General features: G+C 40.5%; 1 protein-coding gene across 3 annotated transcripts in view; it reads left to right on the top strand.

Annotated features, from left to right (window-relative positions):
• The window catches only part of CCDC191 (coiled-coil domain containing 191), a 98,842-nt gene that overhangs the window by 22,897 nt on the left and 63,470 nt on the right, over positions 1-12,475 (top strand). The window lies entirely within an intron of this gene.

Raw genomic sequence — 12,475 nt, 5'->3', positions numbered from 1 at the left:
TGTAAAATTAACTGGCCAATTTTTTATTGACTACTGCGCATCCTCCCCAGGCTAGTTAGACAGAAATATTTTTCAATGAAGTAGGATCAAAGGCAATATAAATTTGGGGCTTACAATGTTTCAGGTAAAAAGAATTCCTTGGAACATTTTTAAATGAGGTCTGATGAGAAAAGACAAATACCGATGTTTTATGTCTCCAACAGCCACCCCATGGCCTTGGGCATTGATGAAATTCAGTGAAAGTTAATGGAATGAATGTACAAATGAATGGATTTAACAAGTGAAAAGAACGTCAGGAAGAGATTGCGGGAGCTTGATAAATGTTGTTGTTTAGTCCCTAAGTCATGTCCGACTCTCAGCAACCTTGTTGACTGTAGTCCTCCAGGCTCCTCTGTCCATGGGATTGCCCAAGCAAGAATACTGGATTGGGTTGCCATTTCCTTCTCCAGGGGATAGTCTCTATCTAGGGATTGAACCTGCATCTCCTGCTTAGCAGGCAGATTCTTTACTACTGAGCCACCTGGAAGCCCTGCTGCTGCTGCTAAGTTACTTCAGTCGTGTCTGACTCTGTGCGACCCCATAGACGGCAGCCCACCAGGCTCTGCTGTCCCTGGGATTCTCCAGGCAAGAACACTGGAGTGGGTTGCCCCTAGGATAGACTAAAAAGGCCCCAGAAATCAATAGCAGGCATTTGGATATGACATGGATAACTAAGATATGAGAGGGAAAATAAAGTAGTCAAAGCAATTCTTTAAAAAAAAAAAAAGAGCTAGACATGTTTGATGGCAGCATTTTGGACTGTCAGGCAAGAAGTCATAACTACTCAAACGTGAAACAACAAGAGTTTGGCCAGAGTTTTGGCTTTAGGAATAGGCAAAGAAAAGCATAGTAGGAGGAGATATTAAGAGTTGGGATTAACATTTTGGGAAAGATTGGCAAAGACTGCTCAATGCTGTGTCCTCTATGAGACGAATGGAGTTAATGTGTCCTCCTGCAGTAACAGTTCAGATTTCCGAAAGCACATTGAAAAGGAACTAAGTGTAGAGCGGGCTCTCTTAAGAGGACATCAGGGCAAAGGGCCATGCTTTGCTCCAGCCAGTGAGGGATGGATAAGATGTGTGTTTCCCATAACATTATTTTTTAATTTCATCCAAGTCCAACTATGCAAGAAGTGATACAGTCATCCATTGGTATTCACAGGGGGATTGGTCCAGGATCCCAAGTATTTACCTAAATCTGTAGATGCTCTAATCCCTTATACAAAATAGTGTGGTATTAGCATACAACTTATTCATGTACTTCTGTGTGCTTTAAATCATCTCTGGATTACTTAGAACACCTATGTAAAAAATAAACAGAAACCTGAATTAAGTAGAGTCCAGGAGACCAGCAGGGGGCGCTTTCATGCCCTGTGACAATAGCAGAGCCCAAAGAAGATAAACTATTTCCTGGCAAGAACTGAGCCAATGAAAAGCCATGAACTCTGCTTACTATTGGGGTTTGATCCCTGGGTCAGAAAGATTCCCTGGAGAAGAGAATGGCTACCCATTCCAGTATTCTTGCTTGGGAAATCCCATGAACAGAGGAGCCTGGTGGGCTAGAGTCCATGGGGTCGTACGGAGTCAGACACGGCTGAACGACTAGCACTTTCTGCTTACTACAGCCCTCCCAACATAATCTTCCCCTCTGTAAGAGTTCTTCTCCCCTTGCTATGAAAGAACTTGAACATGGCTCACCATGGGTACAGATCCCGACTTATAGTTCTCTACTGATTCCAAATAAACCCAGAGTTTGCTGGAGTAATACTTGGCAGTCTGTTTGTTCCACGTCAACACCTAATACAGTATAAATGCTATGTAAATAGTTTTAAATACAATGTAACTGCTATGCAAATAGTTTCCAGCATGGCAAATCAAGTTTTGCTTTTTGAAACTTTCTGAAATTTTTTTTCCCCCAATATTTCCTATCCACAGTTGGTTGAATCCACAGCTGTATTGCTTGGAGATACAGAGGGCTGACTGTATATGTTTCATAAAGAAGTGCTAGGTATGAATTCTAGATACATATAAAGAGTTTTACAAAATTAGTGGCCTACTGAAACAAATTACTCAACTTTAAAAGGGTCAGATGGTATATTTAAAAATGAGACAATAAATGATCTATACTTTGCCACAGACTCTGCTTGATTTGAACATATATTTTTGAATCTTTATTTTGAAATAATTTTAGACATGCAGAAAAATTGCAAAAAAAATAGTACATGGAGTTCCTGAATACCCTTCACCCAGCTTTCCTCAATGTTAACGTCTTATGTAACCATAGTACAATTCTCAAAACTAGGAAATTAACATTGGTAAAAATGCCATTAAGTACAATTAGCAAGACTTATTAAAATGTCACCTATTTTTCCACCAGTGTCCTTTTTCCGCTTCAGGACTTTATTTGTAGTTTCATGCTGAAGTTGCTTGCTGTATCTCCTTAGTCTCTTCCTGTTTGTGGTCATTCTCCAGACTTCCCTTCTCTTTTATGACTGACATTTTTGAAGAGTACTGGTCAGGTATTTTGTAGAATGCCTCTCAATGTGAGGTTTTCCGAAGCTCTTCTTAGATTGAGATTATGCATTATTGGTGATAACACAATAAGAAATGATGCTGGTCCGCTCTCAGTATAATATCAGTTCAGTTCAGTCGCTCAGTCGTGTCCGACTCTTTGCAACCCCATGAACCGCAGCACGCCAGGCCTCCCTGTCCATCACCAACTCCCGGAGTTCACTCAGACTCACGTCTGTTGAGTCGGTGATGCCATCCAACCATCTCATCCTCCGTCATCCCCTTCTCCTGCCCTCAATCTTTCCCAGCATCAGGGTCTTTTCAAATGAGTCAGCTCTTCGCATCAGGTGGCCAAAGTACTGGAGTTTCAGCTTCAGCATCAGTCCTTCCTATGAACACCCAGGACTGATCTCCTTTAGGATGGACTGGCTGGATCTCCTTGCAGTCCAAGGGACTCTCAAGAGTCTTCTCCAACACCACAGTTCAAAAGCATCAATTCTTCAGAGCTCAGCTTTCTTTATAGTCCAACTCTCAGATCCATACATGACCACTGGAAAAACCATAGCCTTGACTAGACGGACCTTTGTAGGCAAAGTAATGTCTCTGCTTTTGAATATGCTGTCTAGGTTGGTTATAACTTTCCTTCCAAGAAGTAAGCGTCTTTTAATTTCATGGCTGCAATCACCATCTGCAGTGATTTTGGAGCCCAGAAAAATAAAGTCAGCCACTGTTTCCACTGTTTCCCTATCTATTTGCCATGAAGTGATGGGACTGGATGCCGTGATCTTAGTTTTCTGAATGTTGAGCTTTAAGCCAACTTTTTCACTCTCCTCTTTCACTTGTATCAAGAGGCTCCTTAGTTCTTCTTCACTTTCTGCCATAAGGGTGGTGTCATCTGCATATCTGAGGTTATTGGTATTTCTCCTGGCAATCTTGATTCCAGCTTGTGCCTCTTCCAGCCCAGCGTTCCTCATGATGTACTCTGCATATAAGTTAAATAAGCAGGGTGACAATATACAGCCTTGACGTACTCCTTTTCCTATTTGGAACCAGTCTGTTGTTCCATGTCCAGTTCTAACTGTTGCTTCCTGACCTGCATACAGGTTTCTCAAGAGACAGGTCAGGTGGCCTGGTATTCCCATCTCTTTCAGAATTTTCCACAGTTTCTTGTGATCCACACAGTCAAAGGCTTTGGCATAGTCAATAAAGCAGAAATAGATATTTTTCTGGAACTCTCTTGGGGTACGTAATCTTTGTTTTTGTTTTTGGCTGTGCCATGTGGCTTGTGGGATCTTAGTTCTTCAATGTGGGATTGAACCCAGGCCCTCAGCAGTGAGAGCATGTAGTCCTAACTCCTGGACTGCCAGGGAACTCCACATAATGTTAATATGTCTTATTTCTGTTGATATTAACCTCAGTCACTTAAGATTGTGTCTGCTGGGTTTCTCCACTGTAAAGTCACTATTTTTTCCTTTGTAATTCATATCTTAGAGGAAATATTGTGAAACTATGCAAGTATTCTGTTTATCCTTAAACTCACTTACTGATTTTAGCATTTATTGTAACTTCCCTGTAACAATAATTTATGTGGTAGTTGTCTAAGGATGATTTTGTATTTCCCTCATCTTTTCTCCATTTATTCATTTAGATTCTTCTAGAAGGAAGAACTGTCCCTTCTTCCCCATTTATTTATTTACTCAGTTTTTCAGTTACCTATTTATATTAGTATGGACTTGAGGATATTTACTTGATCCTTTGGATTATATTCTAATATTATTGTTTACTTTGTTTTTCAAATTGTTCTAATCTTGGCCATTGGGAACTCTTTCTGGTTGATTCCTTTGCCCTTTCAAAATCCTTTCTTTCTGGTACCATAGGATATTCCAAGCTCATGTTATACTTTCCCTGCCCTAACTCTGGAACCAACCACTTCTACTTGGAACTCTACTTCCATTTGTTGGAGAATATTTAGAAACCAAGATCTGGTTACTAGCTGTGCTCACTGCTACTGGGATATCATGTTTTCTGGGCCCTCTTGGCAGACAGATCTGGGAAATCAATGTACATATACTAACCTACACATACATGCACATTATATTTTTTTATGTGTCTGTCTGTGTGTATGCACGTTAAAATCCACTAGTTCATACTGAAACATCCAGTTCTGCTACAACAACACAGAGGACACGCTCTTCTTCCCTTCCTTATTTGTACCTTTTTCTGTATCTGTCTATCTGTATATTAAAATAATTGTAATAACTTCAACCCTAATCCAGCATCATAGGTTTTAGTGTAGCCTTCCCCCTTGCTTGTTTATACCTGGAACTTAGTATCTAAAATATATTTATTTAGCCCTTGTTGTTGTCGTTCAGTCACTGAGTTGTGTCCAACTCTTTAAAACCCCTGGACTTCAGCATGCCAGGTTTTCCTGTCCTTCACTATCTCGGAATTTATTCAGACTCATGTCCATTGAGTCAGGGATGCCATCCAACCATCTCATCATCTGTCGCCCTCTTCTCCTCCTGCCCTCAATTTTTCTCAGCATCAGGGTCTTTTCCAGTGTGTTGGCTCTTCACGTCAGATGGCCAAAGTATTGGAGCTTCAGCTTTAGCAGCAGTCCTTCCAGTGAATATTCAGGGTTGATTTCCTTTAGGATTGACTGGTTTGACCTTTGTGCAATCCAAGGGACTCTTAGGAGTCTTCAGCACCATAGTTTGAAAGCATCAATTATTTTAAACTGTTTTATTGTTTAATTATTTTATTTTAAATTATTTAAAACTATTTTAATCCTGTATAATATAAAAGTAGTTTTAGAATTGGTAACCTATACTTCTGTGGAAACAAGTTTACTGGTTATTGTGTATATTTATACAGCTATTTTTTGTTTTCAGCCTTATTCAGCCAAAATTGTTTTCTAAAGTTACCTAGGTTGGTTCTTTACTACCGCTTCCCCTTTCATATGATTATGTTATTCATGTGCTTTATTGTCAGTGAACCTCTTAATTTCAATGTTCCAGTGGATGTAGGTAAAACTGAGACGTGGGGGAAAACCCACTGACCAGACTCTTCATGCTTTTGCATAGACTTGACTGGAAACAGGATAGCCCCTGGTAAGCTCCACCAGAGTTAGCAGGTCCTCTGGGCGCACTGGTCATAACAAACACCCTCTTCCAACAACACAAGAGAAGACTCTATACATGGACATCACCAGATGGTCAACACCAAAATCAGGTTGATTATATTCTTTGCAGCCAAAGATGGAGAAGCTCTATACAGTCAGCAAAAGCAAGACCAGGAGCCAACTGTGGCTCAGACCCTGAACTCCTTATTGCCAAATTCAGACTTAAATTTAAGAAAGTAGGGAAAACCACTAGATCATTCAGGTATGACCTAAATCAAATCCCTTATGATTATATAGTGGGAGTGAGAAATAGATTTAAGGGCCTAGATCTGATAGATAGAGTGCCTGATGAACTATGGACTGAGGTTTGTGACATTGTACAGGAGACAGGGATCAAGAACATCCCCATGGAAAAGAAATGCAAAAAGCAAAATGGCTGTCTGGGGAGGCCTTACATATAGCTGTGAAAAGAAGAGAAGCAAAAAGCAAAGGAGAAAAGGAAAGATATAAACATCTGAACGCAGAGTGCCAAAGAATAGCAAGAAGAGATAAGAAAGCCTTCTTCGGTGATCAATGCAAAGAAATAGAGGAAAACATCAGAATGGGAAAGACTAGAAAGCTCTTCAAGAAAATCAGAGATACCAATGGAACATTTCATGCAAAGATGGGCTCGATAAAGGACAGAAATGATATGGACCTAACAGAAGCAGAAGATATTAAGAAGAGGTGGCAAGAATACACAGGAGAACTGTACAAAAAAGATCTTCACAACCCAGATAATCACGATGGTGTGATCACTGACCTAGAGCCAGACATCCTGGAATGTGAAGTCAAGTGGGCCTTAGAATGCATCACTACAAACAAAGCTAGTGGAGGTGATAGAATTCCAGTTGAGCTATTCCAAATCCTGAAAGATGATGCTGTGAAAGTGCTGCACTCAATATGCCAGCAAATTTGGAAAACTCAGCAGTGGCGACAGGACTGGAAAAGGTCAGTTTTCATTCCAATCCCAAAGAAAGGCAATTCCAGAGAATGCTCAAACTACCGCACAATTACACTCATCTCACACGTTAGTAAAGTAATGCTCAATATTCTCCAAGCCAGGCTTCAGCAATATGTGAACCGTGAACTTCCTGATGTTCAAGCTGGTTTTAGAAAAGGCAGAGGAACCAGAGATCAAATTGCCAACATCTGCTGGATCATGGAAAAAGCAAGAGAGTTCCAGAAAAACATCTATTTCTGCTTTATTGACTATGCCAAAGCCTTTGACTGTGTGGATCACAAGAAACTGTGGAAAATTCTGAAAGAGATGGGAATACCAGACCACGTGATCTGCCTCTTGAGAAACCTGTATGCAGATCAGGAGGCAACAGTTAGAACTGGACATGGAACAACAGACTGGTTCCAAATAGGAAAAGGAGTACGTCAAGGCTGTATATTGTCACCCTGTTTATTTAACTTATATGCAGAGTACATCATGAGAAACTCTTGACTGGAAGAAACACAAGCTGGAATCAAGATTGCCGGGAGAAATATCAATAACCTCAGATATGCAGATGACACCACCCTTATGGCAGAAAGTGAAGAGGAACTAAAAAGCCTCTTGATGAAAGTGAAAGTGGAGAGTGAAAAAGTTGGCTTAAAGCTCAACATTCAGAAAACGAAGATCATGGCATCTGGTCCCATCACTTCATGGGAAATAGATGGGGAAACAGTGGAAACAGTGTCAGACTTTATTTTTCTGGGCTCCAAAATCACTGCAGATGGTGACTGCAGCCATGAAATTAAAAGACGCTTACTTCTTGGAAGGAAAGTTATAACCAACCTAGATAGAATATTAAAAAGCAGAGACATTACTTTGTCGACAAAGGTTCGTCTAGTCAAGGCTATGGTTTTTCCTGTGGTCATGTATGGATGTGAGAGTTGGACTGTGAAGAAGGCTGAGCTCTGAAGAATTGATGCTTTTGAACTGTGGTGTTGGAGAAGACTCTTGAGAGTCCCTTGGACTGCAAGGAGATCCAACCAGTCCATTCTGAAGGAGATCAGCCCTGGGATTTCTTTGGAAGGAATGATGCTAAAGCTGAAACTCCAGTACTTTGGCCACCTCATGTGAGGAGTTGACTCATTGGAAAAGACTCTGATGCTGGGAGGGATTGGGGGCAAGAGGAGAAGGGGATGACGGAGGATGAGATGGCTGGATGGCATCACTGACTCGATGGACGTGAGTCTGAGTGAACTCCGGGAGTTGGTGATGGACAGGGAGGCCTGGCATGCTGCGATTCATGGGGTTGCAAAGAGTCGGACACGACTGAGCGACTGATCTGATCTGATCTGATCTGGGCTCATTATGTTGGTCCCAATCCATGTTACTAGCCTGGCTCTGAAGGAGCCTAAAGCTGCCCTTGGGTAATGAAGCTTGGATACTCAGCAGCTGAAATATGACCACAATATAAAAAGAGGGGAAATGCCTACCTGGCTTGCAGTGAGCAGAGAGATAGCAGGAAGCTCTTGTCAGCACCCTCCAAAGGGTTCACTAGCACAAATTCAACAGCAAGCTAAGTAATTTGCAGGAAGACTTCAAAGAATCTTTTTCCTAGGGTTGCTCTAGTTCAGGCTCTTTTAACTCCTATATTCTTTGTGCTTTGACTCTGGCTTCTGTTTGTTTCCCCAGACAGTTTCTTAACATCACATTTGGGCCGCATTATTTAATAGACTCTGAGAGAAACAGAGCAGGCTGTCTTACCAAGACACAAGCTCAGGTGTAGCACTGTTCATACCTCTTTCCCACCCATTTTAGTCCCAGGTCTTTTTATGTTGTCAAAACACTTATTTTTATATAGAAACTTTCTACTTCTACCGTACCCTACTTTCTTTTTGATCTTGAAGTGAAATCTCTTGGGGAGATTCAGCAATCCACATGTCATTGCTAATTAGCAGAAACAACAAGGGATTAACTATGAAATTCTTACACTGTTTAGCAAGTGCCTTTCTTAATTCTCACCCTGTTCTGAAATGCATTTTATGTTTTCTTCAGATAAACAAATCTATGATCCTTCCTGCATGTAAAAGTTGAAGAAAAAAAGAAGGATGGGCTGACACTCACTAAATCTTAAATCTAGGGGCGAGGGTTTTGGTTTGTTTATTTAAGTATCTCTGTTAGAGGATAAGATAATAATGACCTAAAGGAGGCATCATCGATGTTATGATTGTGACATGAGTTGAGTTCAGTTCAGTCACTCAGTCATGTCCGACTCTTTGCGCTCCCTGGACTGCAGCACACCAGGCTTCCCTGTCCATCACCAACTCACGGAGCTTACTCAAACTCATGTCCATTGAGTCAGTGATGCCATCCAACCGTCTCATCCTCTGTCCTCCCCTTCTCCTCCTGCCTTCAGTCTTTCCCAGCGTCAGGGTCTTTTCAAATGAGCCAGCTCTTCACATCAGGTGGCCAGAGTATTGCAGTTTCAACTTCAACATCAGTCCTTCCTATGAACACCCAGGACTGATCTCCTTTAGGATGGACCGGCTGGATCTCCTTGCAGTCCAAGGGACTCTCAAGAGTCTTCTCCAACACTACAGTTCAAAAGCATCAATTCTTCAGAGTTCAGCTTTCTTCACAGTCCAACTCTCACATCCATACATGACTACTGGAAAAACCATAGTCTTGACTAGATGGACCTTTGTTGGCAAAGTAATGTCTCTGCTTTTGAATATGCTGTCTAGGTTGGTCATAACTTTCCTTCCAAGGAGCAAGCATCTTTTAATTTCATGGCTGCAGTCACCATCAGCAGTGATTTTGGAGCCCAAAAAGATAAAAGTCTGTCACTGTTTCCCCATCTATTTGCCATGAAGTGATGGGGCAAGATGCCATGATCTTAGTTTTCTGAATGTTGAGTTTTAAGCCAACTTTTTCACTCTCCTCTTTCACTTTCATCAAGAGGCTCTTTAGTTCTTCTTCACTTTCTGCCATAAGGGTGGTGTCATCTGCATATCTGAGGTTATTGACATTTCTCCAGCGATCTTGATTCCAGCTTGTGCTTCATCCAATCCAGCATTTCTCATGATGTACTCTGCACATAAGTTAAATAAGCTGGGAGACAAGATACAGCCTGATGTACTCCTTTCCTGATTTAGAACCAGTCTGTTGTTCCATGTCCAGTTCTAACTGTTGCTTCTTGACCTGCATACAGATTTCTCAGGAGACAGGTCAGGTGGTCTGATATTCCCATCTCTTTAAGAATTTTCCACAGTCTGTAGTGATCCACACAGTCAAAGGCATAGTCAATACAGCAAAAGTAGATGTTTTTTCTGGAACTCTCTTGCTTTTTCTATGATCCAGTGGCTGTTGGCAATTTGATCTCTGGTTCCTCTGCCCTTTCTAAATCCAGCTTGAACATCTGGAAGTTCACGGTTCATGTACTGTTGAAGCCTGGCTTGGAGAATTTTGAGCATACTAGCGTGATACGAGTGCAATTGTGTGATAGTTTGAGCATTCTTTAGCATAGCCTTTCTTTGAGATTGGAATGAAGATTGACCTTTTCCAGTCCTGTGGCCACTGCTGAGTTTTTCAAATTTGCTAGCATATTGAGTACAGCACTTTCACAGCATTATCTTTTAGGATTTGAAATAGCTCAACTGGAATTCCGTCACCTCCACTAGCTTTGTTCCTAGCGATGCTTCCTAAGGCCCACTTGACTTTGCACTCCAGGATGTCTGGCTCTAGGTGGGTGACCTGGCTCTAGGTGGCGCAATAAACACGCCATCGTGATTATCTGGGTCATGAAGATCTGTTTTGTACAGTTCTTCTGTGTATTCTTGCCACCTCTTCTTAATATCTTCTTCTTCTGTCAGGTCCATACCATTTTTGTCCTTTATTGTTCCCATCTTTGCATGAAATGTTCCCTTGGTATCACTTAATTTTCTTGAAGAGATCTCTAGTCTTTCCCATTGTAATGTTTTCCTCTATTTCTTTGCATTGATCACTGAGGAAGGCTTTCTTATCTCTCCTTGCTATTCTTTGGAATTCTCCATTCAAATGGGCATAACTTTACTTTTCTTTTTTGCCTTTCTCTTCTCTTTTCACAGCTATTTGTAAGTTCTCCTCAGACAACCATTTTTGCCTTTTTGCATTTCTCTTTCTTGGATATGGTCTTGATCACTGCCTCCTGTACAATGTAGGTAAGAACCTCATTTATACGTCATGATTCCCTCCCAGAGATCTTAGTTTTGCAGGACTGGCTACATAGCACTGAAACACAACCATTTCTGAGCTGAAACATAGCAATTGCTGTTCTCCTCTCGATAATGTTGTCTTATGTTTGGACAAGGAAATGAAAGAAAAGCCTTTTTACATATAAAACTGCAAAGTAAGAGAAATGTTGGGCACACACATGAAGAATATTGGAATTCATGTAACTTTCCTCTCTTATTACCAAGGGTAGCATGTGGTGTGCATTTTAGGACGACTTTGAAGCATTATTATGTATTACTTTATATAGCCACTCAGTGGAAAATTTCTAAATAAAATTTTGTTGGTATTAGTAAAGAGCCTATGTATTTAGTTGTTACTATACTCTTCCTTACTCTCCCCTCTAACAGAAGGGACAGGGAGAGAGAGCCAATTTATCAAAACATTGCAATGGTGTTTTGCTTTTCAAAATGCCATTTTGATCCAAGAGGTTCAAATTCAGAAGCATGTGGTTTTTTTTAAATCTTTTTAAAAGTGTTGATTAGATTATGCTTTTTAAAAAGTTAATAAAAGAGTCTTTGGCATAAATGAAGCCCATTCTCTAAGTTATACAGAGTAGAATATCTTTTTCCCCTGAACACTAGACATTCAGGTGAATATTTATAAGGATCTTAAGAACCATATGGGTGAGGACAAATGACTTCACATCATTGTCTTCTGTCAGACAACACTAGAGCTGGATCCAGCATTTGTCTAATATATTCTGAGGTAAACTGTACTTTTGGTTATAGTTGCCAGGGGTGGGGGGTGGGGAGGATACAGTCATGCTAGGGTGGGGAGAATGGGCAGGGAGTAGAGATGGGTAGAAGACGGAAGAAGGTTTAGAAGGGGATGAAAGAGAAGATGATGGGGACCGGTAGTTTGGCCTTCTCTAAAGACTTGAGGTTATGAAAATTGTTACAGGCTTTGTTGGGAAAGGAGCCCTATCCTAGTAAAGAGTCAGATTATGGACTGTACTATGTCATTCTTTAAAAGATCCCAGAGTGTTTTCTTGGTTAAAAATGTAATATGATGAAACTAAGCAATTGCTTTCTGAAATTCTGCTACTTCTGCAGTGAAACTGAATTAGATAATTGCAGCAATATTATTGATTGAAGCTTCTTAGAAGAATTAAGAAGAATTTACAAAATGTCCTTGTGTTAGTAATACATATTGATGCATTTGTGGGTGAAATGATACAATATCTGATGTCTGGAATTTATTTTTAAATTCCAGAAGAAGCTGACTGAGGGCGTTTATTCTTGTATTCTGCTTTTGGATATGTTTGTCAAATTTCTGTCATAAAGTGGGTTTTATTCTTTTTTTGAAGTTTAAAAGTGAAGGGGGGAAAAAAAAGTGAAGGGGAAAAAATTAAATACAGAAGTAAAATGACACCACAGCTGTCAGTCCATAACAAAAGTACCTTTTGTCTGTAGCCAGTGTGAGTGTTTCACATAACACTGGTTGTCAAAGTTTAGGCTTTTCCATGAAACCCAACAGCAAATCCAGGTCTTAGCACTGAGTGCTGAAAACTGATCTTTTTTTCATTGATGTATTTATGTAGTTATAAGAGTGTAT

The sequence above is a fragment of the Bos indicus x Bos taurus genome, chromosome 1 (genome assembly GCF_003369695.1).
Source record: "Bos indicus x Bos taurus breed Angus x Brahman F1 hybrid chromosome 1, Bos_hybrid_MaternalHap_v2.0, whole genome shotgun sequence".
Taxonomy (NCBI): domain Eukaryota; kingdom Metazoa; phylum Chordata; class Mammalia; order Artiodactyla; family Bovidae; genus Bos; species Bos indicus x Bos taurus.
This window is presented reverse-complemented; position numbering and strand designations above follow the sequence as displayed.